This window comes from Sphaerodactylus townsendi, linkage group LG10, assembly GCF_021028975.2.
Source record: "Sphaerodactylus townsendi isolate TG3544 linkage group LG10, MPM_Stown_v2.3, whole genome shotgun sequence".
Taxonomy (NCBI): Eukaryota; Metazoa; Chordata; class Lepidosauria; order Squamata; family Sphaerodactylidae; genus Sphaerodactylus; species Sphaerodactylus townsendi.
In genome coordinates, this window is record NC_059434.1 from 62,947,522 (window position 1) to 62,973,324 (window position 25,803).

General features: G+C 40.0%; 1 protein-coding gene and 1 non-coding gene across 4 annotated transcripts in view; one reads left to right on the plus strand and one right to left on the minus strand.

The window, feature by feature from the left end:
- Positions 1-25,803, plus strand: part of ANK2 (ankyrin 2) — a 338,318-nt gene that overhangs the window by 57,218 nt on the left and 255,297 nt on the right. The window lies entirely within an intron of this gene.
- Positions 11,086-11,201, minus strand: LOC125440432. The gene has a single exon (XR_007245699.1). It is a non-coding gene; the product is annotated as a U5 spliceosomal RNA (small nuclear RNA).

Genomic DNA, 25,803 nt, shown 5'->3' on the forward strand with positions numbered 1-25,803 from the left:
AACCCTTGCTGGGTTAATCTGAAGGTTTGGACTAGGGCTGTCATCAGTACATTGATGATGGGAGCTTGGCTGGAAGCTGCCCCAGAAGTTTTGGCCTGTTGTTTGGAGGCTGTGGTTGGATAGATGCAAGAGAGCTGTTTGAAACTGAACTCAGCAAAGACGGAGGTTCTGTGGCTGAACCTCATGGATTGGGTGAGGAGTGCCAACTGTTGACCCTGGATGACATGCAGTTTAGAGCTGTCCCTACTGTTAAGAGTTTGAGTGTGCTCTTGGATACCTCTCTGACTATGGAGGCCCAGGTAGTGCACACATCTCATTTAGAATTCTTCCATCTGTGCCAAGCAAAGTAGCTAGTGTCCTGCCTTTCCAAGTTTGATCTGGCCACAGTAATTCATGCAACAATTACCTTCAGGTCAGACTTCTGCAACACACTCCACACAGGGCTACCCTTGGCCTCAGGGTGGTATCTCAACTGTGGTGTCCTCAGATGATTCGTTTTATTCATTTTTATTCATTTATATTCCACCTTTCCTCAACGGGGATCCAAAGCAATCCCCTCCATATCCTTACAACAGCCCTGTGAGGCAGTTTAGGATGAGCCCAAGGTCATCTAGGGAGTTTCCCTGACAGAATGGGGATTTGAACCAGAGTCTCCCAGATCCTCGTGCTAGCTACTGCACTCTTGCCATTTAACGATTAAGTGCTACTTAGCCATGTGTATCTTATGCTATGAATCCTTTTTTGTGGTTTCATCAACTGCCTTTCATGTAGTAGCTTGGAATAAATTGAAACAAATATTTGCTTTGGGGCACGGAGATGATGATTTGCATTGTGCTTCAGGGAAGAGAGAAATTATTTGAATGCTGTTTCCCAGATCTGTCTGATGCCAGCTGTCTCTTACAAAGGAAATATTAAAGACCTGATGTTCACCAGAGTCTGAGCTGAGTATTACAAACTTTACAAGACTTACTAATTATAAGGGGAAGCATTTATATAGTTTGTTTACTATGAACATTACTGTATGCTTTCATGATTGTGTACCACAATTCATTTTTATCCATCTAGCTGCACCTGTTTTATAGGAAATTGAGAGAAATAATCAACTAATAAGGGAGCAATCCTAAGCTTGCCTACTTAGAGGTAAGATCTATTATTATAAAATGGGACTTAACTCCCACGAAAGTATTCTTAGAGTTGTATACTGAGTCTGTAGCTAGGAAAAGTGAAACATTTAAAAGTAATGAACATGACATTGTTCAATTAATACCTATTTGTATGGAATGTGCAAGGATTCAAGTTTCTTAAAATACCACAAAGCCCCTCTACCATGTTGTGTAGTGGTTAGAGTTTCAGACTAGGATACAGGAGATCCAGATTTGAGTCCCCACTCCTCTGTGGAAGCTTACAGGGTGACCTTGAGCCAGTTACACATAGTCAACCTAAACTGCCTCACAGGGTTTTTGTGAAGATAAAAGTGAATGATGAGAAGTGAATGATGAAAACTGCTTTGAGTCCCCATTGGGAAGAAAGGCAGATATAAATGAAGTAAGTAAATAATAAATATGTATGAACATGGGAGGCAGATAAAAGGTAGGTTGGTGAGTGGATGGAAAGAAGAGAAGGAAGCAGGAACAAGTAAGAATATGGGGCTGACAGGAGGAGGTAAAGATAGTGTAGGAAGGGGGATACAGAGAAAAGTGAGGTGCTACCTGCAAGACTTCCCCTCTGTGCAAATGGGCCCAGCTCAGCTGGCACCATATAACTGGGCCAGTTTTTTCTGAGGATAGGCTGCCAGGGAAAAGGAAGGATGGAAAGCTGGATCAGGGTCAGATACAGATAAGTTGGCTGGTGGGTGAAAAGTAGAAAATCAGGCAGGAAAAGATGAGAGGCAATGGTGGTTTTCAGGAAAGGACAAGAGGACATAGCAGGGGTGGGGCAAGTGAGTTGCTTCTTGTAAGTCCTTTTGGGTCCCCCACTAGTCAGTATATCTAATTTTCAGTGTGAGTCTACCTGTTGATACTAAATTTGGAGATTGGAGTCAGTGGTGGGATTCAAACATTTTAACAGCAGGTTCCGATGGTGGTGGGATTCAAATAATGACTGTTAAAAAGTATTTAAAATATTTGTAATATCACTTTTTACTTTAAATATTAAAAATATTAATATTTAATAAAAATATTTTAAGTATTAAAATGATATTTTAAATTTTAACAACAGGTTCTACAGAACCTTCAGAACCCCCTGAATCCCACCTCTGGTTGGAGCCATGAACAGACAAGACAAATCTTTTCAAAAACCCGAGAAAAATCCCAGGTTGCAGATCTGAGAGGGTTGTTGCTAGGCAACCAGACAGTATTGTCAGCTTTCCAGGCTTGGTTTATATCTGTAAAAGATGTGGGGTGCATTTCCAGGGCAATTTTGACTGCTGGCAAATCAGGACTGGCAGCAACCACCACATGATTTCACTACCACTACCTGCATGATTCATCTGGGCCCAGCTGCTCGCTACTGCTTATCAGCAGCCCCACCTCCCAGAAAGCCATTGTGATATAGGGCTATGGTGGTGAACTTATGACACTCCAGATGTTCATGGACTATGATGGGGATAGGTTTGCCACCACTGATAGGGTCTCCAGCTTGTAATTTATACTATTGTATACATGTTGTGCTTCTGAGGTCAATATATCAACAGTAAGCTCTCAATCAAGCTATAATACAATATAGAAAGTTGCTTGTAGAGAAGAGAATGACATTATATGTGAGTCTTTTTATAGATACAAGGTTAGGAATATATTTATAATATAAAATCATTGAAATTCATTTAAAATACTTCGATAGTTCCAAGATCAGATGCTTATTTATGCACATCTCATATTTTGTCTGTCTTTAATAAAATATAAACCTATTAAAGTGATGCCCTTTAGAAACCATCTATATCCATATTTTACATCAGGACAAAAACGTTTCTAATGCTAATCAGAAGGTTCATTAGCATTCCACAGATATTTATAACATTCACTGTGTATTTGAAACTAAGCATGAAGATTATTCTGCATCCATCTCACAGCACTGGTGGAACATGTAAAGACTCCCCAACATATGAATCGTGCCAATCTTGTGTGCACTTACCATTGAGTTGTGGTCCAGCCAGGATTTCTTAATATCTATAAAGGTTATCCATAAATGTAAAATCTCTGAAATGGGACACTTTTTGTCGAAGGCTTTCACGGCTGGATTTAACTGGTTGTTGTGGGTTTTCTGGGCTGTGTGGCCGTGGTCTGGTAGATCTTCCAGACCACGGCCATACATCTTGGAAAACCCACAACAACCAGGACACTTTTTGTTTCCTAAAGGTCTGCCTTGACGTTAATTTGATTTGAGATATGTGTTAGTTATGATTACAGTTGGTCCATCAGGTAAACAAGAACTTTAGCAGCCTGTCATAAATCAAGGAACAACTACATTAGGGAACTGTTCCTCCTCTCACCCATGGTCCTGTTGTTGCCATTGAGCAAAGGTTATCTAAAAATTTGCCTTTATTATGAAATTGGCAGGTGTTGATGGCAGAAAGGACATTTCTTGATGTTGTTCGACCTTCGGAATATTAAAATATGCCTTTCTTTCGCGATTAGTCTCTCCACATATAATGAAATCTCATCTTTGTTGTCTCATTGCCAGAGAATAATGTAGGAGATTACTGGCAGTGGACATGAATCAAGTTGTTTTTCATAAAAGGAACTACTAATTGGTTTTTGCTATTAGCTTGTGTGCGTGTATTTGTTTCATTCTCACTGATATTGTTTTAATTACTCAAAACGCAGTGGAGAAGGAAAACTTATCTCCATCAAGCAAAAAGGAATTTGTAGGCGTAGACTGCTTTTCAGATTAATTCCAGCTTTACTTGGAATAAAGAAATTAGTCATTTCTTGATAAATAGAAACATGTGGTGATTGTTCTCAATGTTACCAAGTTAAGGTTTCAACTCTTTATCATATTACTTCCAGCATAAGAATTCTTAAAGAAATATGATTTTAGCCTACATTTTTTACTTTCATAAAATAGCTTCTGGCACATGAAATGAAAACTGGGCAATTGTTAGATTTCATCTCAATAAAATATCACACGTACTGAAAGTATATATCAATTTTCTGAAAAAAAAGATCTTGTGAAAAAGATCTTCTACATCAACAAATCGTAATTTGGCAAGTACTGAATACTTGTAAACAGCCATGGAGCATATACAGTGTCAGCAGCCGTGCTATTCCAAATGTTTTATTCAGTAAATATCATCCTATGTTTTTGAGTCCATTTTGGCCTCATTAAAATGTTATGGTTTCTTTTGAATTTCTACATTTCCTCAGTTCCCTTGGCCTCAGTGGCAACATTGGCACTCTTGAGTGGAAACCTTTGTCCAGGACTGATGTTCTGCTCTCTAGTTTTCAGTGAACTTGTACACAGTCACAAAGATGTTATTTTCATGGGTGATTGTACAGGTGTTTTGTTCTCCAGATGCTGAGAAGAGCGGAAGGGCATCCAAACTTGGAAAATACTATTAACTTGAAGATTTCCCAGCAGGGGAAATTCACATATTATGTAATAACTCCTCTGAATGTTTTGTACTTTAGAAGAAGAAGAAGAAGAAGAAGAGTTTGGATTTATATCCCCCCTTTCTCTCCTGCAGGAGACTCAAAGGGGCTTACAATCTCCTTGCCCTTCCCCCCTCACAACAAACACCCTGTGAGGTAGGTGGGGCTGAGAGAGCTCCAAGAAGCTAGCCCAAGGTCACCCAGCTGGCGTGTGTGGGAGTGCACAGGCTAATCTGAATTCCCCAGATAAGCCTCCACAGCTCAGGCGGCAGAGCTGGCAATCAAACCCGGTTCCTCCAGATTAGATACACAAGCTCTTAACCTCCTACGCCACTGCTGCTCCTTTAGGATGTTTTAAACATTAAGATGTTAGTTCAAGAACTAACATTTCACTTTTGCTTTCACACAAATATTATTTTTCCTTTCCTGTATTATCATCACTGTAAGATTTAAAAAGCCAAACCTCTTTATTTTGCAACACACTGTGTTGTAATGAATATTTTGTTGTTCATATTTCAAAACCAACAAATAGCAACCTACAATCTTGTCTTTTTCCTAGTTAATAAAGTATTTGTTGCCTATTTAAAAGCAAGGGGTGCCACCTTGTGGAATTACAAAGAACTTGTGTAATTTCTTGTACTGGTATTCAGTGAGTTAACTCTCTTGTTTTTTTCCTGTTGTTCTGGTACTGTATATACCAGTATGGGTATTTATTTGTCTGCAAGTACTGATTTATCATTTTGTCTTGAAACTGTTTAGCACTACATTGCATTGCCGACATGTACAACTTCTTACTGAAATTAAGACCTATGGTATGTGTTCTTAAGTGAGTGGAGTTTTAGGCTGTAATTCGTATCCAAGACCCCCTCCTGCCTGCTGTAAACGATTGACCTCTAGGTGCATGCAGCGAAAGTGCCAAATCAATCTAATGGGCTGTAGGCAACATTTGTAATTCAAATGCTAATGAGAAAATTTATCCGTCAAGTCTAACAGTATCTACAATGGCGAGAGTGCTTGACTAAGACTTTCGGATAGGATATGTTCATTTGTAGATCTGTTCTAGCCACACTGTGCAAAATACTTCCCTTATGAAAAGCAGGAGAACCAAGAAGCATGGCTCACATTATATGGAGCTGGGAGACCCAAACATATGCCCCTCCCCCCCGCAAACCCCACATTGATTGAATGTGCAGAAAGGAAGAACGGGTCCAAGCACCTCCACGAGTGTGGAAGAAGTATCTGCCCATAGATTCCCTCTCTGTGATCATCAGCTTATTTTAGACTATTTCATACATTCACACAAACCAGTGAGTATTGGTCATGGACCGTTGTCGCCTAAGGTGAGGAAATAGTGTGTTTTCTGAAGGCAAAACTAAAAGGAAAAGAAAAACAATCCTAAATCAAAAATTCTTTTTATCACTGTACAAAGCTAGGTTATAGGTGGGTGTTATTTATCTTTGTATGTTTTATAGGGAACAGCATGGCCATCAATTTTCACTACTTATGGTGTATTGATTTGTAAATTCTTTTTGTCTCTTCTGTGGAAGCTTGTAAGGTTTGTTGCTTTCTAATTTCTGAGTGAAAGCTTTACCATTACAGCTTGTAGTTCCACTTGAAACTTCAGGCCCACCAGAGATGTACTTCCCTTACTGTGGTGAACACTGTAAAGACACTTGTCATTGAAGCCAGTATTAACATATCATTAGATTCAAAAGAGTACATAAGTGGAAGAAGGTCTTTGGGCTTGGCTTTATTTTTCTGGAGCAGTGTTCAAAGTAAAATATTGATCAGTCCTTTCTTGAGATGAAATCTCTGCATGCAGAATGGTAATTTTGGATTCACCTATAACTTTTAAGGAGCTATCTCATAATTGTCCACAGCAAAAATCAGTTAATGGTAAAGAGATTGAGTCCTGGCTATGTTTGATTGATGTGTGCCTCTGGCTGTGAAGGCATTGAGAGGATTTGAAGTGGATTTATTGAAGACTCTAACTTTTAGGAAACACAACATCCATTTTGTCTTTCTTTATATTTTATATTAGTTGTTTTTCCATTTCAACAGAAACAACAGTAGTACCTCTTTTGATTGAGTAAATAGTTGGTATGTGTGATTTCTGTTCCTGAGACCATGGTACATCTCTATAGCATACCATGAATGGCACACACATCTTCCCTTGCTTACCTGCCCCTCAATCAGATAGCACATCTCTGCTGGGTAACTCACCTCTTCCAGGTTGTCCTGCATTTAGGATGCAACTTCCTCTTTGGGGCTGAGGCCAGCCAAGAGCTTGCAAGGCAGCTAGTAAACTGTCATATTCCAGGCCACTTCAGGCCAAACACTATTGTTTCAGACATGTGCACCCATTGGGGAATCCATTAAAATCCAGGAGACATTTCCCCCCTTCTTTCTAGTTCTTGTGGGCAGAGGGCGCCACTGCACTTCAATTGATCTAGCCTGCCTCTTATGTATTTGATCTTGTACTATAGAGACTACAAGGCAGAATTCATACAGTGTCTTGTTCAAGGGGGCCGTTTAACCTTCCTAGGGTAAATAAATGGCAAACCTACAACAAGGAAGCATTCTCTTTTCAAAGGAAAGGCCCTTATGTACAGAATTTTGATTTGCCAACAGTAAAAACTGCTTCAAGAGTATTGTCACCACAAGCAAAAATATTATATTTAATCCTTACATTCCCAATTGCAGTATTTGAGACTTAGGGTTGCGATTTCATAACCCTGGTGTTTAAACTGCCAGAAAAATCAATTATTTGCAGTCAATATTAATTTAAAGTGACAGAACAAAGGCATTACAAATCCAGCACTCTGTGCCCCCCAAGCTACAAGGCAAGGCTCTCCACAAATGAGTTTTGCAAATGAAATCACACACAGTTCAACCCCTTCAAGACATAAATAGTCAGCACCACAAAGTGCTTGCAAAGAAAAGAATTTCAAATGACTTCAGAAAATACTACATAATCACTATGAAAGCACTGATTAGGAAATGTTTCCAAATGTAGAGGACCGCTAACCCATTTCATATTCTTGATATTATAAGCACGTAGAAAAGAGCAAGAGTCCTGTAGCATCTTAAAGACATTTCTGTCAGGGTATGAGTTTTTGTGAGTCACCCACACGCATAACAAGGGAGGTTGGAAACTCAAACAGCAGCTGCTCCTTGGGTCCATCCCTGCAAGGAATCTGGTGCATGGAATCCAGCAGTGCCCCAGCAAGGCCTCTGCAACCCTTCCTCAGTGACAAAGGGCTGTGAAGTCAACATGGAGGGGGCATAGGGTTGTTCAGCTCAGTGCCTTCTACTCCCATTAACTTTGCCTACCACCCCGGTATACCTTTCAGACCCAGTGCCATCCCCCATTCCACTGCCCCAGCGTAGCCTCTACAGTCATGATGGAGGCTGTGCTGGGATGGCAGAATCCAGATGAGGGAATCCTCAGGTTGCTTGGCAACCTTCCACAGTTTCAGCTGTGCTGTTCCAGCATGACTTTTTCTGTGAGAAAGGGCTGAGGAGGCCACACTGGTGTGGCAGTGACTGCGTAGTTAGTTAGTTGGTTAGTTCCTTCCTTCCTTCCTTCCTTCCTTCCTTCCTTCCTTCCTTCCTTCCTTCCTTCCTTCCTTCCTTCCTTCCTTCCTTCCTTCCTTCCTTCCTTCCTTCCTTCCTTCCTTCCTTCCTTCCTTCCTTTCTTTCACGGAGGCCGTGCCGGGGCAACAGAGTGTGGGGGAAAAGGCACAATTTCAGTGCTTGCCCTAGGTGACATTCTTTGTAGCTGCACCCTGAAGTCACAGCTTACTTCTTCAGATACAGTTAGAATGTAAGACCATCTGTCCTTAAGTAGAGATGAGTAAATGTAAGCATCCAATGGCACTAGTATAAAAATGTCAATAGTAGGTGAATGACAGTTGCAGTTGTGATTGGATTAGATATGCTGAGAGGTAGTAGGCATACAGAAATCAGCATTCGAAATGAGACGGAAATCCTTGGTCTCTATTCAGTCCAGGAGAATGCACTGTCTTGAGTGTTATTATTGTATTTTAATTATATTATCATATTATAAGCATGTGGTAATTGAGTTTTAAAATTCATCCATTACAGATTAAACATAATAGAGATATGAAAGGCAATAGCATACTTGATTAGATGTAATACCGACTGTACAGTTTCTCCTCATATGTCTGCATCTGTTAGAATTAGACAACTCCTTTTTATATAATAGGCTGACAGAGGATAGGCCTAGAATCCAGGCAGTATATTCATCCCAGGGGTCAGAGTGGGATCACTTCACCCTCAAATAAATGCAACAGAATCACACAAAATAAGGAACTGATAACTGCCGTGTAAACATATTTTTGCAATTGAAGAGAATGCAACTACCTAAGAAAAGTCTGAAAAATGGACTAGGGGAGGCCATGGTTCTTGCTGTAGGTCTAGGAGATGTCATAGAAGAAGAAGGTCTTTGGGCTTGGTTTTATTTTTCTGGTGCAGTGTTCAAACATGAAATATTGAACAGTCCTTTCTTGAGATGGAGTCTCTGCATGCAGAATGGTACTTTTGGATTCGCCTATAACTTGGAGGACTAGAGGAGAAAAAAAAATCATGGAATCATGGAATCAGAAGCATACAAGTTTGACCAATGCTCCCTTCTAATTAAACAAATACATACATTATTAGAATACTGTAACATAAATAAGAAAACCACTCTGGAAATTCCAGGAAGATCTCAGCAAACTATACACCATGATCAGGATGGACTGAGAGGTCAAGATGGCCGAGACCAAACCACTCACTCAGAGAACAGAGGGAGTGCAGGATGAGAAAGATGATGAGCTAGCAGCAGCCATTGCTGCTGAAGGATCCAGGCTCAATGACCCCTGTAATGCTGCCACAGCTACTTGGGCTTGATTCTGCATACTCCTGACTGACATTGGCCTTCCAGGAACATTTTTGTAAATCTAAATGGCCAGTCCATCTCTTGCTATGATTTTCTGTTGCATAGCTTATTTGATGGCATAATTAAATAGAAATTTACTGGCTTATGTATTTTGTTAATTAATCTGCCTGTTGCCCTTCAGTCATATTTAGGTATTCTTGAGGTGACATTACCTCACAATGTTTACCAGTCAGGCTGCGATTACAGAATGGTTTGCCATTGCTTTTCCCAGTCATCTGCACTTAACCCTCAGCAAGCTGGGTACTCATTTTACTGATTTTGGAAGGATAGAAGCCTGAGTCAACCTTGAGCTCAGGATTGAACTCAGGTCGTGAACAGAACATTGAGGGCAGATCTGCACCTTACCACTGCCCACTTGGTTTCTAGGCTCCAACCAGAATGAAATCATAAACGGGACTGATCCTTATAATTTTAGTCATGACTGTGTTCCATTATAATCAGTGGAAATGATGAATCACAGTTAATTGATACCTTAATGCTTTCTATAGGAATTATTCATGGCAAACAGCTGGGTTTTAACCAATGCTGTCTCAGTGGCAAACCAGTATATTTTCATGCAGTGGCCATCACTCGAGGGTATGCTGATATTTTGTGTGTATGTGAAGTCTAAAACTGCTACAAAACAAGAGGGATCACAAATAGGAAGCTGTGCCTGATAAATGAACAGTAGATTTAGAAAACAGAAATATTTATTAAACAGATTTTGTATAACAGAGGTTCTTCTGCAATAGTTACACCCAAAGTAGATCTTTTGTTCTAGGTCTAGGTGGATTTCACTGCTTAATGTGTAGAGATAAAGATTCTTTTGCTAATAATAATATGAAAAGAAGAACCTCTATGGTTTTTTGAAACAGAAACTGGCCTGCGGGGTCATTGCTCAACCTTCCTTTGATGACGAACCCCTGCTGTAGTGCTCTCACATATTCAAATTTTCCTTTCCCAACTGAGAATTCGTTATAGGAACTGCGATTCTTATGCAAATTGAATATTTCAGTTTGATAACATTCATTATACTAATGTGTTTTAGTCAGATTTTTCTCTGCTGTATTGTGAAAAAGAAAACAACCACACCCTAAAAACTGAATATCTGCAGCAGGAAGATTAGAAGATTAAAACTGAATTCTAAAAACAAAAGCATGCAATATTTGATTTTTAAAAAATACCTCAGGTCAACTGCACACTAGTGAAGACATGAGGTCTTTCTGAAATTACATTTCTGTGACCTTGTACATACAGTTTGAAGGCAAATAAACTACACATCTTGCTATAGGCAATGTATTCCATGTAGATTGTTGCAATTATGCTATGAAGTATAACTGCAAATATTTATTTAGATTCTGAATGGTGTGTGGTTGATAGGCAGCAGTTACTGGTGTGTATCTATTGTGTGCTTACAGAAGTTCAACTTTCTTTTCTACCCCTTGGTATTCACCACAGTAAACCCTTCTGCCATGGAAAGACTCAATCAATCTTTGAAATTATCTCCTGGGGCAGCAGCTAAATTAAGTGATGGAATATTCAGATTTATCTCCTGATAAATACATCACAATGTTTATTTTTTCTATTTCAACTTAATTCTCTTTCCCTTTACTGCATGGAAATCTTTAGTAAAAGGCGAAATATTTATACGATCTGAAGAGAAACCAGAGTATTTCCCTTTACTCCTTGTAGTTTCTTTCTTGCCATTCATTTCACTGGTGTGTGGACTTCACACTAACACTGTAAATTCCTCATGAGAACATCCTTATACATAACTAGCGGGCCTGGCCACGCGTTGCTGTGACTCAGTCTGGTGAAGTGGAAAAGAAAGAACAGGGGAAGCAAACGGTTCAAACCTGTGTCATTGCACAATGCTTGCAAAGGAGGGGAGGGGCAAGGGACCCCTCGCTCCCCTCCCTCTCTCCCGTTCCCTTGCACGGCACCCCACACCGTTCCTCCCTAACGTTCCCCTTCCTCTGCTAGGGTGGGTGGGCCATGTCCAGGTGGCTGTCCCTGTCCCTTTCACTCCCTTCCCTTGCAGGCGAATTACCTAGCTGAAAACACGCTGGGAGGCATGAGCGACGTTGTGTTCAAATTTCAGAGCGTTTGGTCCAGCAAACCCCCGGACCCTCCCTCACCTTTTCCTTCCTCCACTGGGGTGGGTGGGCCATGTCCAGATGATGGGCCCCATCTGTTTCACTCCAGATGGCAGCGGCTTTCAAGGAAGGCATGGTTGTTTCCCTTGTATCAGAGGGTGTTTCTTTGACGGCCAGCAGATGGCGGTGTTGCGGGATAGAACTGTGGTTCCAACTGTCACAGGTGTGCCATGTACACAATAACGGGCACAGCTGTGACAAGTTCACAACAGGAAGTGTGGAAACAGCATGGAAACCTGGCCGCACGCGAATGCGACGTTGCGTGAAAATTTCAAAGCAATCGGTCCAGTAGTTTGGGAGATTACCTGTCTGTCAGCAGAAAAACGCACTGATAGATTTTTATATATATAGATTGCCCAAGGAATGGAATGTCCGCCAATGAACCCCCAGCCAATGGGTGTGCAGGACATTCCGTCCCGTCCTGGCCCACTTTCTCCCACCAGGAGCCTTCCCCGCTCCAAACAATATGGGCTGCTCTCCTGGAGGGGAGGCGGAGGAGGGTCACTCATCCTCCCTCCCCACCTTCTTGAACCCATTTTATTTTAATTTAAAAAGGGCTTTAGTGCTTGTTTCATATTTAGCTAGAATCTCCTATTGGAATCTGTTAGAATTAGAATGTTTTGAGGTGCTTTTGAATAGAAAACAGTATGGATCATGTCATGGGTTTTGGACTTGTCATACTAGCAGCTCCTATGAGGGATAAGCTTTAGACAATTCGTGGGATTCCACTAGCTTCAATGGGTTTAAATGTGGGTTAGCCATAGGTTAAAGGACAGGTCTGTTATTGGTTATTAGCCATAGTAGCTAAATGGAGTGTGTGCATGAATGTGTAGGAAATGCTGAATGTGGGCTGGTGTCTTCATTCCCTGTTTGTGGGCTTTTCAGCAGCAGCTAGATGGCCATTGTGGGATACAAGATGGCTTTGTGTGGACATATGAACTGGGGCCATAGTTTTTAAAATATGACTAGGTGTTAAAATTATAAGTAACTCAAGTTTCACTTTGCTGATGTAGTTCTATATCTTCCAACCTGTTTTCATCAGGGAAAGCCTTTTAAAAGAAAAAAAGGAAGTATGAAGGCACTATCCATAATGGTGATTCATACTTGGATAATAGACTTGTTTGTTTGTTTATTTATAGACTTCTTTTTTCAACATTGGGGACCCAGAGCAGTTTACAACATCATTCTCCCCTCCTTCATTTCATCTTCACAACAACTACCCCGAGAGGAAAGCTAAGCTGAAGGAGAGTTACTGGCTAGATTATACACAATAAGCTTCTGCAGTAGAGTGAGGATTCAAACCTGGGTCTCAAGGATCCTGGAGTAACTATCTAAACTGGAATCAATGTTGTTTCAGGTGATATTTCTCTCAAAAATGGGGGCTTCATTTATGTTCTGATCAGATATTTATACTATCCTTCATTTATGGTAGGAAAGCATGCATAGGTTCTCTTTTTTCTCTACTACCTTGTGAACTAGGTTAGGCAGATAGAGTGCCTGACCTGCAGTCACCCAGTTACCTTCATGGCTGAGTGCCAATTTGAACTTCAGTTCCTGTCACAAGTCTAACCATTAGAACCACATTAATTCTCAGAATAAGCTTTGTTGATACTCAAACAAGCATTTTATGAAGTTTTATCTTGCTTGATCCCTCCTCCCCTTGTACAAGGTAAGCTAGGCAATTATTTGTGAGTTTTGTTTGTTTTGTTTTTGGAGAGATATGATTTGCATCTGTGCTACAAACCAGGAAACCTCCCAATTAGTCAGAATTGTGATTTGCAAGACAAATGCATCATAGGGTTATGGTTCAGAATGTAATAGCAAATTTTGGTTTGCTGCAAAAGATGGGAGTAGTTAAGTAACCGGGGCTGGGGAGTGTTGGTTGAGTGAATATGAAGCTTTTTTAAAAGGCTCATTAATGTATGAATAATCCAAACAGATATCTGTATCTATCAGACAGGAACTGATAGTTAAAAATCAAGTAAATAATTACTTTGGTATGGCTGGATCACTTCTGATAAAATTACTTGAAGGCTTTATACCATTTCCCTCAAGTGCATTCACGTCTGTAAAGGCTTTCTTCCTAACCAAGTAGTATTTTTGGTATCTTGCTTGTCAGATATACCAACGAAAAGAGATAATTTGTGGCATATTACATGAGTGTTTCAGCCATCTTCCCACCCATGTGTTACTATAAATAATCTACAATTTCAAGGGCTAATGAAACACCCACACGAGAAAATGTTGGCCTTTGATTCACCAGTATGGTGTGATGTTTGAATTGCCTGCAGGGGAGAAACAAATCAAGATTCAGAAATACGGTATAATGTTTCTCACAGAAATCTATGCAAGTCCTTTTTCTGCAAAGGAGAAGTCATTAGAGAGCCATTATTCTTTATTTTGTTTATTTCCTTCCCACACTATACCTGAAGTTCTGAGGGTGGGTTACAACTTAAGACATGAAAATCACCTAAAAACAGTTATAAACTGTGCACAATAAAACCTGTTTAAATTCCTAAAAGCCTGTTAAAATACCTAAAAACCTATTAAAAGTCCTGAAATTTCCAAAAGAGGAAACCATCTCTTCAATTAAGGTCCAGGGTAAAAATTCTGCACAATAGATGGCCATCATTTATTTAGGTGAAAATCAAGACAGTCTTCAACAGCTTGAAATAAAAATGGTGACAAATTTTAAATAACGGTAACAGTTACACATTATTTTAAATATTTTGTTCTAAAAGTTAAACGCTTACCTGAGAGCCAAAATGGAGAATGAAATGCATTTGAAGTACCATATATTCATAGGCAAAACAAATTCACTAAAAATGTTCCTTTTCTCAAGTTCCATTTTTTTTTAAAAAATGGACTTCATAGAGTCATTTATTCATTTTGTAGCCAATACCATACAGGCATGCAATGAAGTGCAAGTAAACTCTTGCCACCACTGGAGCTATAAATATTCATGCAGCTTGGGAAATAGCAAGCCATAGCATTCAAGCCAAGATTCCTATCAGGAGAAAACAATATAGCAACAATTTGGATGCATACTCCACCTACTGATTTGTATAACCTTAATTTCTTGTAAAACACAGTTATTTTAGAAGTGTAAAGATGAAGTTATTTAATTTGGTATTAACATCATCTTGGGAAGCCTGTTAGTCAGTTGTTTACAAAGATTAATTTTTACTGATTACCATTTCTTAATCACAAGTGATGGAAGATTGACCTCAAGAGTCTAATCTGTCACGAATAATCTTGAAATTGCTTAGCTATTCTTAATGTTATCCTTCAGTTACGACCACTAATGGGGACAGGATTGCTTTAAATCCCGTTCTGCTGACAGAGCCTGAAAATAATCCATGTAGTGAATTTATGTGCACTTGCCACACCTTGCTACTGGCAAAAGTTATTACTATTTGAACCTCTGTATTGTTAAACAAAAGGGGGGAAAGTAGTCACAGTGACAGGGCAGGAGCCCAAAATCATAACATTATGACAACAAAAGAAGTGGTGCAGATAAAAAAATATTATGTGGAAGTAAATAGAGAGCTCTCCATTCACATACAACTTTTCTGCTCCCACAGGTACAGGTGCTGTATGGTGCACTTCAGGAATGTGCCACCTCAGCACATGTTTCAGTGTGCCTGATCAAGCTCCATGGAATGGGGCTATATCACCTTCTTTCCTTAACTAGAACTAAGGGCATGGAAATTGGCAGGAGTTGTTTCATGGATAGCCAAGGCTAAAAACAATAAAAACAAGGCTAAAAACAAAAAAAAACCAGAACTCTTTCAGGTACTCTACCACCTGAATCCAAACAGCTCCGTTCCCCCAGTAACTTCAGCTCCATTTGATCAACCGGAGTTGCAAAGGCAAGACACCACACCCAGGGGTAACCATGCTCCATTTCCCCACCCTCCTTTAATTCAAGATAAGAGAGTGTCCTCCTACTAAGCCTTTGGGGAAGTCACATTGCTTTAATAGTTGCATCCGTATTTCTCATGCAAAAAGTGAGTACACATCTCTGTTGGTAAACATTCCAAATGTCTCCCCTTTGCATGGGTGCCATATTCTTTAAGCGCTCCACATTTTTGTGATCTCAAAGCATGGTGTAGTGGCTAAGAGTGGTGGACACTAATCTGGAAAACAGGTTAGATTACACACTCCTCCGCATGAGTGACAGACTGGATTTGTTTCCCGCTCCTACACATGAAGCCTGCTGGGTGACCATGGACTAATCATAGTTCTCTCAGAACTCTCTCAGCCCCATCTGCCTCAGAAGGTGTCTGTTGTGGGGAGAGGGAGAGGAGTTTGTAAGCCTCTTTGAGACTCTTTATGGGAGAGGAAGGCGTAGTATTCCAAACTTCTTCTGATATAAGTTTGGTGGTCTTAGAGATATAACTGTACTTTAGGATTGATTGATAGACTATGGCAACGGTGGTGAGGGTTTTCCACTTGTACGCATGGCGCCTGAGCAGGGCTTTATTTTGCATTTCAACAAGTTGTGCAATAAAAAAAAACACATTGTTAGCACTGTCTGGAGCTTGGCACTGAGAAGCATGGCTGCTTTTCATTTTTGGCATGGATATTTTCTTCAGCAGCTACTTTAAGTCCCAGACTGTACACTTGATACAAGTCCCTTGAGGTCAATTTTCCCTCTTCCCTTCAAAGCCAAGAAGTTTCCTTATAGCTGGAAGCGTGTTAAAAATGATTCATCATTCCCCGGGCTTTAATTTTAACAATCCTCAAATTGTTTCTTCTGTGACAACTTATGCTCCATAAGCCAAGGACATTCTTTTCTAGGAAGGGTATTGACTTTATATTAGTTCTTTATCGCTGCCAACAGTCTCAGAAAAACCCAATGAAATTGTGTCTTTTAGCCAAAAGTGAGGGGAAAAGTCTTTCTAGCTGACATGGGAGTCTCATTGTATTCTTATAAATAGATTTCTGTGCTCCTGGTAGAAGAAAGCTGCATCGTGTCTTAAAACCAGTGCACTACCAAGAAAGATTAGTTTTATATAATACAAATGTTTTGAAACGCTTGTGGTAGGTGAGAGATGATATCTGTAAGAGGGCATTTCTAATCGTGCTTTGTGGTTCACGTTGAGACCTGATTCTTCAGGTTCTGGTTTTGCTTTTCTCTCTTGTGCTATTAAATAGGTAAAAAACTTGCTTCCACAACAAACTGTGCTGTTTATTGTAACTATTGAGGTGTTAAAGAACACCTGTGTCAAGAATGAATTGAATTGTCATAGCATTTTAGAACTAGAATTGTAAGAAACTTATTTCAAATCTTAAAGATTTCTAGAATCCAGCAGCTGGAGAAACCAAGGTTAACTGTGTCAGTGAAGTCTGAACACCAGACTTAAATGTATTTTTAAGACGCATCCAAGTGACTTGGGTAAGATGCGTCCCAACACCAGCACGATTTTACAATCTGCCTGCTTTCTCGTCATTTTGCACAGGATGCAGACAAAAGCAGGTCTTAAGATCAAAACATTTGTGACCTCCATCCTTTTAATTCTGAAATGTCCATCCTGACAAAAGCTTGCACATGATCTTCAGTCATTTTGATTGGTCTTACTAAAATTCTTTTGCCATATGCTACAGAAGGAAGTGTGAACAAGCTACAGATTATGGAATAAAAGCAGGTTAAATAACGGGAACCAGACAGTAGGAAGAGGAATGTGTAAAAGTAGAGAGTAAGAGTGGGGGAGGGGGAGTTCCCACAACAATCAATATTGGTAATGGTAATCTGTCCATAAACAATGTGGAGTAAGGAGCAGTGAAGTGATAAAATTAGCAAGTATCTATCAAAGAAGCAGCAGAGTTGGTTTTCACACTCTGCTTTTTTCTACCTTTAAAGAATCTCAGAGTGGCTTGCAAACTCCTTCCCTTCCTGTCCTCTTAACAGACACTTTCTGAGGTAGCTGGGACTGAGAGAATTCTGAGAGAACTGTGACTAGCCCAAGGTCAGCCAGCAGGCTTCGTATGGATGAAGTGGAGAGTCAAACCTCGTTCTCCAGATTAGTGTCTGCTGCTCTTAACCACTATGCTGTGCTGGCTCTCCTCAGACTTACCAGCACCACCAGTGGTATGCCAACAGAGTGGGGCCTTGCATTGTCACTAGGGTATTTAATGGAAATGGCCACAGGTCTAGACTTCCTACCAGCTCTACAGATAATATCAAATTATTCTGAGTGGTGAAAACCAAGGTGGATTGTGTAGAGTTTCAGGAGGATCTCTGTCGATAAGGTCAGTGGGCAACTTGCACAGGCAAATGAAGCTCTGTGCAAGTAACTACCGGTATAAGATGATGCAAATTGGAACAGAAAACCTGAACTTTATAGATATGTTGTTCGGACCTGAAGTAGTTGAGGTTGAGAGGAAAAGTGATCTGAGCATTGTAGTAGATACTTTGATTAAAATATCGACTGTCAGTGCAACAGTAAGTGCTTGTAAGTTTGGCATCAATGAAAAAGGCGAACTCCATGTTAAGGATTATTAGAAAAAGGATTGAAAGTAAAGCAACCAGTGTTGTTTTGCTCTTGTGTAGATCCAGGGTATGGCCTCATTTGAAATACTTTAAATAGTCCTGGTTGCCCTATCTAAAAAGTGTACTTCAGAGTACAGAAGGGGTCAACTAAGATGATTAAGGGCTTGGAGTGTCTTTCCTACAAGGAAAGGCTGAAGATACTGAAACAGGATGCTGGACTAGATGGATCACTGGTCTGATCTGGCAGGGGTTTTCATATGTTCTTATTGTACAAGTACAAATCCAGTCTTGAGTGTGGCATTAATATCTCACAGGACTCCCTTTACCTAGCTAAACTACATCTGACAAAGGGAGCTTTGACTCTCAGAATGTAATAACCTGGAAATCTTGCTGGTCCTTAAGGCAACACTGGACTTGAATCTTACACTTTTAAGTGACAAAGTAATAAATGTTTGTGCTTCGACTGAAGTTTTAGGAAGGTGCTTTGATTCTGAAAATGACAGTTGGGCTCACTTACAGGAACATGAACTAGGGGAGGTTGAAATTCAAAATCAGTTTTTGAATGTGTTTGCTTAGGTCAGAAGGTAGTTTACTGAAGTGATATCCACTTCCTTGTGTCAGAGAATTACTTCCTGTGTTCAAGAGGTCAAACTTATTGTGGACTGTTTCTTTTTGGCTGCAACAATAGAAGGCATGTTATATTTTTGAATGCTCTCCTGAAAACAAGCAAGCAAGCAAACAAACCTCCCTGCACATAGGAAATTAGCATGTTGGTTCCATCTCGATGTCTCCCAGGCCATTGCCTGGGAGTTTTCTGTGTATGGAATTCAGCTGTATTCCGCAGCATATCCAATCAGGGATTGCTCTTTCACAGCAGATTGAATAGATTCTCCTTTCAACATTCATCCCGAAACTCCCAGCTTACAGTTATAACTTTAAAAAAAATGAAGCCAAATGTGAATAAACAAGGCAACAGAATCTGTTCAGACACAATAATATGTTTGGAGATCTGTAGCTGTAGGAGGTAGCCAATAGGGAAAACATGACTGTGCTGATTGGTTCATCCCTAGTTGCTGTAGGGCTAGGGGCAGGATGATCACTAGTGAACTAAAAGGCACTAGTGAACTAAAAGGGTAAGCTGTCATCTGTACACTGACATTCTGTGATTCATAGAAAATTTGACTATGGTCAAACAGTTGGTTATCAATTGCCTAATTGCCTAATATTTGCCAGGTGTGCCAACTTCAAGCAATTATTGTATCAGTATTTACGTAGCATTCCAGATGATCAAAGCTTTTCATTTGTGTTATTTTAGGAATTCTACAACATCACTGTATGAGGGGTCTGAATTTTTAATCTCCAGGTGAATAATGCAGTTGAGTGAAAGACAGTGGCTGGTGTGATCCCCCTTCTATTTCCATGGCTGCGGTTTTAACTGGAACTTTCTGTGCTAAAATACATCCTTAGCCATTGAATCATGGTTGGATTTATCAAGAACATTGTTATTTGTTAATGGTATTGTTTTCTTTAGCACATATTCGTTCTGTACATTATTTTACAGGTGTTGGAAAGGCTAATATTGTTTAATAAGAACTGGGAAGAGGAAGATGTGACAACATGCATATTTTGTTGCTAAATTTAACTATCTTCTTTTGCAGCATGCACTGTGCAGATAGGAAGATATTGTGGGCAGTTTGGGAACACATATTTGTTACCAAGGTAGCACTTTCAATGAGCTTGTATACATAAATTATTCTGGCCTTGATATCTGAATTTAAATTTACTGTTTCAAGTGCTTCCCTGATTCTGGACTTGTTCAAGAAAGAGGTTCTTTAATGTATCTCAAACAGTGCTACCTTCAGGCACTGTGGACAGGATAATGAGGCATGCAGACATTTCACCTTTGACAAATGCAGTGTAATTCCATAAATGGCTGTAGATGGGACTGTATAATTGCTCCATAAAATCAGGAGTGTTGGCCTCAGGGATTCCCTGGTAGCGCCCTGCTTGCAGCTGATGAGGTCGGTGTATTGATTCCACTGGAGAACTTTCTGGTGTCCTGAGCCTAGGAGAGAGTTTAGCAAAGATGTTCCTACTATGATGATTAACTAGAAAAATACTGTTCCTTTACTGAGAACTTGATCTGCTGAAATCAGCAAATTCTTGGTACTCATTTCTACCAATTCTTCCCTCATGATATGGGCAAACCCTCCCCCCCAAAGTTCTGGTACTCAGTATAGTTGAGTAACACTACCAAACAAGCAAACCGTGGTTATCCCCATAGCAATGAGGAATCAAATGTAGCTAATGAGGTTCTCATAATTTTATTGTGTTTTATCACTTCCAACCTCAAACATCTCTGCGCTGATAAAAAGTATGACAGTCATGAACCCTGTTTCTTAGCATTCCCAGCAAAATTATGGAGCCAGTAATACCAGAATTACAGAGTGCCAGTCTATGCTGATGATGGTCAGCGATAATGTTCATATACAGAGAAGGGTCCCTCCAATAGGAAAAATACAAGGCAAAGTGTGAAGGTACAAATTGGTGTTGATTGAAAATGTCCCAGTTCATTTCAAGCAAACACTTTTCCTCAGGGTTACAATTATGGAAGAACAAGGTTTATTCTCTAAGGATAATGGCTTACTGGGGACAAGTTAGGGTTGCCAACTCTGGCTTCAGAAATTCCTAAAAGTTTTGGCGCAGTAGTTGGAGAAGATGGAGTTTGAGAATAGAGACCTCTCCTTAGAATCTGTTTATATGCACTCTGCAAATGAAATATGACAATCACTGAAAAGGAGGTTAATAGACCAGGAATACCAGTTGTTGCTGAGGACTTCTTGTTCTGCCTTGCACTTTGGAATATATGCTGAAATTAGCTTGACAGCTAAATATTTATCCCAACTACCTGATGTGAATCAGTAACTACTAGGCAGAGATGAATCATTAGGCATTTCCCCACTGAGAAATTAACCAGATTTCCAACCAGGTTTCAAAAGAAACGGCACTTTGAGACACTTGAACACGTTATGTATTCTTGTCCAAGGTATGCACTACCTAGATCTTCCCTACTTGTCCTGACACTAGTGGGAAAATTAGAGCATATAAAGACTGTACACCTGCTGAACAATAGTGATTGTGGGATAGTGGAAAAACTGCTGAATTTTTGTTAGAGGTCATCAAGATTTTATTTAAGAATTGTGTGGTTTTGCTCTGCTTTGTGCCTTGTTTTATTTTTTCTGCATGTATTCCTAATAAAGGCCAGTTGAAGTTGAAGAGAAGAGAGACCAATGGGAATGTGACATCTTACTATAGAGTCTGCCCTTTTCCCCAGGGGAGTTGATCTCTACAGTCTGGAGATTGTCAGTACTTGTGGAAGAACTCCACCCCCTCACTGGCTGGTGAGCCAAGCGTTTCCCCTGTTTTCTGATATATTTTAGCATGATGGCTGAAAATGGTAATCCAAACCCTATTGGTTGGAAAGAGGCCAGAAGCCCCATCTGCGAAAGAAAGAATTGTCTTTCTAATTACAGTCTAGTGAGCACAGCCTGAGGATAATGACACACCTTTCCCCTCAGAATATTTTCATGACTCTTGGCTAGTCTCAGGAGACTCTGCTGATTCTCTGTTAAATTGGGTCATTCATGAGTAATTCAAAGGAAAGTATAAAAGGTGACGATTCATGTCATCCAGAGTTACCTTAAAAATGTTCTGATCATCTCTTTCTCTCTTTTAAAGGGAATATAGGTCTCCCTAGGACTTTTATACTCTGTTTCTTGTATGTTTTAACTCTAAATGAACATTTCAGCCAGTTGATAAGTGTTTTCTGAAGGTTATTTATACTGTGATTATAATGTAATTTCAACAAGCTTTTTTGATCTAAACAATACCTCCCATTTCTCCCCTCCCCACACACAAAGGACTGGTGTAATATTTTCTAGTTTCACATATTTTTTTTCCTAATTACATTTTTGCTTAATGCTATTTCAGTTAGCTTTAAGCCTAATAGAAGTTTAATATTATGATTCACATTTAAGTAACAGAAACCTTTTATAGCTTGCATTGCTGGTTATTATTGGTTGATATTTATTTTTTTTAGTCTAAAAGCATTCCAGGTGTATTTAAAAGCATGTTTTCCTCCCCTCCTCCATCTAGAATAGTCCAAATTGTGTCTTTCTAAGTTGTATAAGTGAAGAAACTAGATAAGCTTCATTCTTAGTGACCTCTGCTTTTGGAATAACTGCCACCTCCCTAGTTCCCAGCACTCATAAATATTGTACAAGAGGAGTAACGGCAGACAACCCCCCTCAGCATTTTGCACAAAGCTTATGTCTTATTCATTTTGCAGATACTTTACAAAAAGAAGTGAAAATCCAGTCGCCCTGTATTCTGATTTTTGAGGAAATCAAATGAGTTACAACATGGCAGCACTATTTACTGTGTCAAAAGGGACTTGTGCTTTTCGTCCATCAGGGTGACCAGAACAAGGATGCTTTTAGTTGACTGAGAAGGACTCAGCTGTCTTACAGCAGTTGACAATCTTCTTTGTTAATGGAGCCAGTCCTTAAATGATATAGTCTAGTCTTTGTTCTTCTTGCTCGTTTCTGTAAAATCAGCTTAGTGAAAATGTTCTGGAATAATTTACATTGAGAAGGTGTAGTCAGCCTGATCCCACTTTGTCTTCCCTTTCTATAGCTGTCTTTAAATAAAAGATATTGGGGGTTACAATTACACATTTCTCACATTCTTCTAGTTATACCCCAGAGATTGTTAACTTTTCAGGCAGGGTACAACAGAAAAGTGCGTTGTGGCAAAGTGCATTGTGCACTGTGGCAGAAATAGCATGCTAGCACACAAATGTAGCTAGTGTACCTATGAACACACAATGTGACCTGCTACTGGGGGTAAATAAGCATAGCGAGATAAATATGGTAAATAAGTACCTAAGCATTGACAATTATTTCGTGTAATGAGCTAGCTAATCCACAGCATCAAATTTGCTGAAGCATTCAATTCATTCATATTTATTTAATGTCTTTTCCAAAAAGCAATAGAAGCTCTTTATAAAATTCTAATAATTGAAATACAAAAGAAAACATTATGAAAGGGATGATGGACTCACTTATGAATGATTACATAGAAAAGCAGCAAAAATGGAATGTGGAGGGGAGGGGGTAAAAGCTGAAATCAAATTACCAAACAATACAATTAGTTCCAGTTTTAGAGGAAGGGTGAAATAAAGCACCACACAGCTAACTGAAGACAAGTGGAAAGGTTTTCACTTGGCACCTCAGTTTTAATATGCTACGTGTCAGGAAAGCTGTTATGGGAAAGGGACCCCACAGCTGAGACTGTCCAAGTGAAGAGTCTATTGCTAGTTTCCTACCATCTTGCTTCAGAGAGCATGGAATACAGAGGAAAGCCTCCTAAACAGATGTTAATTTATGACATTCTGTACAGGAATAGTGGTCCTTCAGGTACTGTGGCTGTGGGCCACTGAGGACGTTAAAAGTAACAATTGTGGCAAGAAACAAAGTGGAAGTGAGTGAAATGATTTTAAGACTGTAGGAAAATGATGCCTCCAGTGCCCATAAATTAATAGTCTTGTTGCTGCCCTCTGCATTAGTTGAAGTTTCTGAAGAGTCTTCCAAGGTAAAGCACTTTGCCTGGACATCAGATCTCATTTTCTAGTGAAAGACTGCAACTGACAAGAATTGGCTGAAGGTGCTACATTCCCCAGAGGACACAGGCAGTGCAATCCTAAACAGGGTTGGATCATCCTAATCCTAATTATGGCAAGTGGCTTGGAAAGGTGTGACTTTGATTAGGATTACATTGTTAAGCTTCCATGCGCAGGCAAAGGTAGAATATCACCTGCAAGCTGGGAACCTACTTATATGGTGGTGGGGAGTTTTGCACATTTTTCCAGAACAGGCTGACTGCATAATAAATGCATTGTACGTAGATGTAAAACAACATAAAAACTCCACTAGTGCTCCTGGGAGTATGTGCAAGATGTTGCAGTTGCAGAATGCTTATAGTTCATCAGTTCATAAATGAGTGAGATAATGATTGCTACAGGATTCTGGCAGTCTGTCGTATGTGCTACATTTTATGTCACCATTCCTTCAAGAAACTCAGGGTGGTATGCATTGTTCTTCCCTTATTTACTTTATCGGCACAACAGACTGTTACTCTGAAAGGTTGACTAGCATAAGGGTTATCCAGTGAACTTCATGGATAATTAATGATTTGAATTTGGATCTTCAAAATACTCATCCAACTGCTATACCACAGAGGACTGTGGCTGTAGTTCCCTGTTCCTCAGAAGACGTTGAAGTTCTTGCATACTAGGACTGATCCAGGATTACTGGACATATGCTCAGAGCAGCAGAATCTAATCTTTTGGTTTTCTGCTTATGCTACTACATGTTTAATGTGAGAGAATATATTTTGCATAAGGGAATTAAGCTCCAAATTTAGAGATTCCAGAAGGTGGGGAGAGAGATAAGCCCTATTGAATTGGGGTTGTTTTAGTTTTGAGTAAATACAGATGGATCACCACGCATGCATTTTAAATTCAAGATAGTAGAAGAATCCAGTATGTAACACTTAGTACTGGCCTTGGTTTGGTAGAAATTAGAGTGAAGTGGGCACTGGAGGAGAGGCCGCCTTCAGTCTTTCTAAGGAAGTCCTCTGTACACTTGGAGGAACAAGGCCGTAGACATGTTTCCTTTTTCTTCAAATTCTTGCCTTGCTTATCTGACCCTTATCTGCCTAATTCTATCTGACTTGGCTTGAAATTGAGTCGCTAGTTCGTTGCTGCCACTATGACCATGAAGCATGATATATAGGAATGTAAAGTTATTTTTCAGGCCTATGTATATTTATGAAACTAGCCACTCAATTTCAGTGGCAATGTAGATAGCATCAGTTGCCTTGGTAATTAATTCCATGTGCCAGCAGATAAAATGGAGCTGACGTGAACTTTCATTATTTCATCTAGCATGCCATCTTCAGCAATTATGCCTTACAGTTAGTGAAAATGACTGCTGAGATAAAAGCAAAAGTTGGATTTCTGGGTCAGAGAACGCTTATTACTTTATTTGTACATGGCTGTGCTATAGCACATTGCTTCTTGAATTTTTATGTGGATTACATAACTTCTGTTACAATCTATTAACAACATGCATGCAAAAGGTACTTAAAATCTAAACCCTTTTGAGGTGGGAAGAAGAGGTGCTGACACCAATTGCTGAATTACTTCAAAATTGCGCCTTCGCTATGGTAACCAATATATCACTTCCCACTTTACTTTGCAAGCTACCTGAATTGCAGCAAAAGCATTCAGCATTGTGAGCGGCAATAATAACCTCAACCAGGTTGAAAAGTGTAATGTGGTATTCAAAGGACATCTTTCTTTCACTGCTTAGTGTGAGTATAAAAAATGGCTCAGGCCGTTTCCGCACGGCCCATTAACGACGGCCTGGGGGTGCTAAAAACGCCGCCCCCAGGCCGCCGTTGCAGCAGCGGCGACCTGACTCCGCTTCCCTCCCCCCAGGGCGGCCTCAGGGTTGTTGTTGGGGAGGAAGCGTCTTCCCGGCGGCACGGTGCGAACCGCGC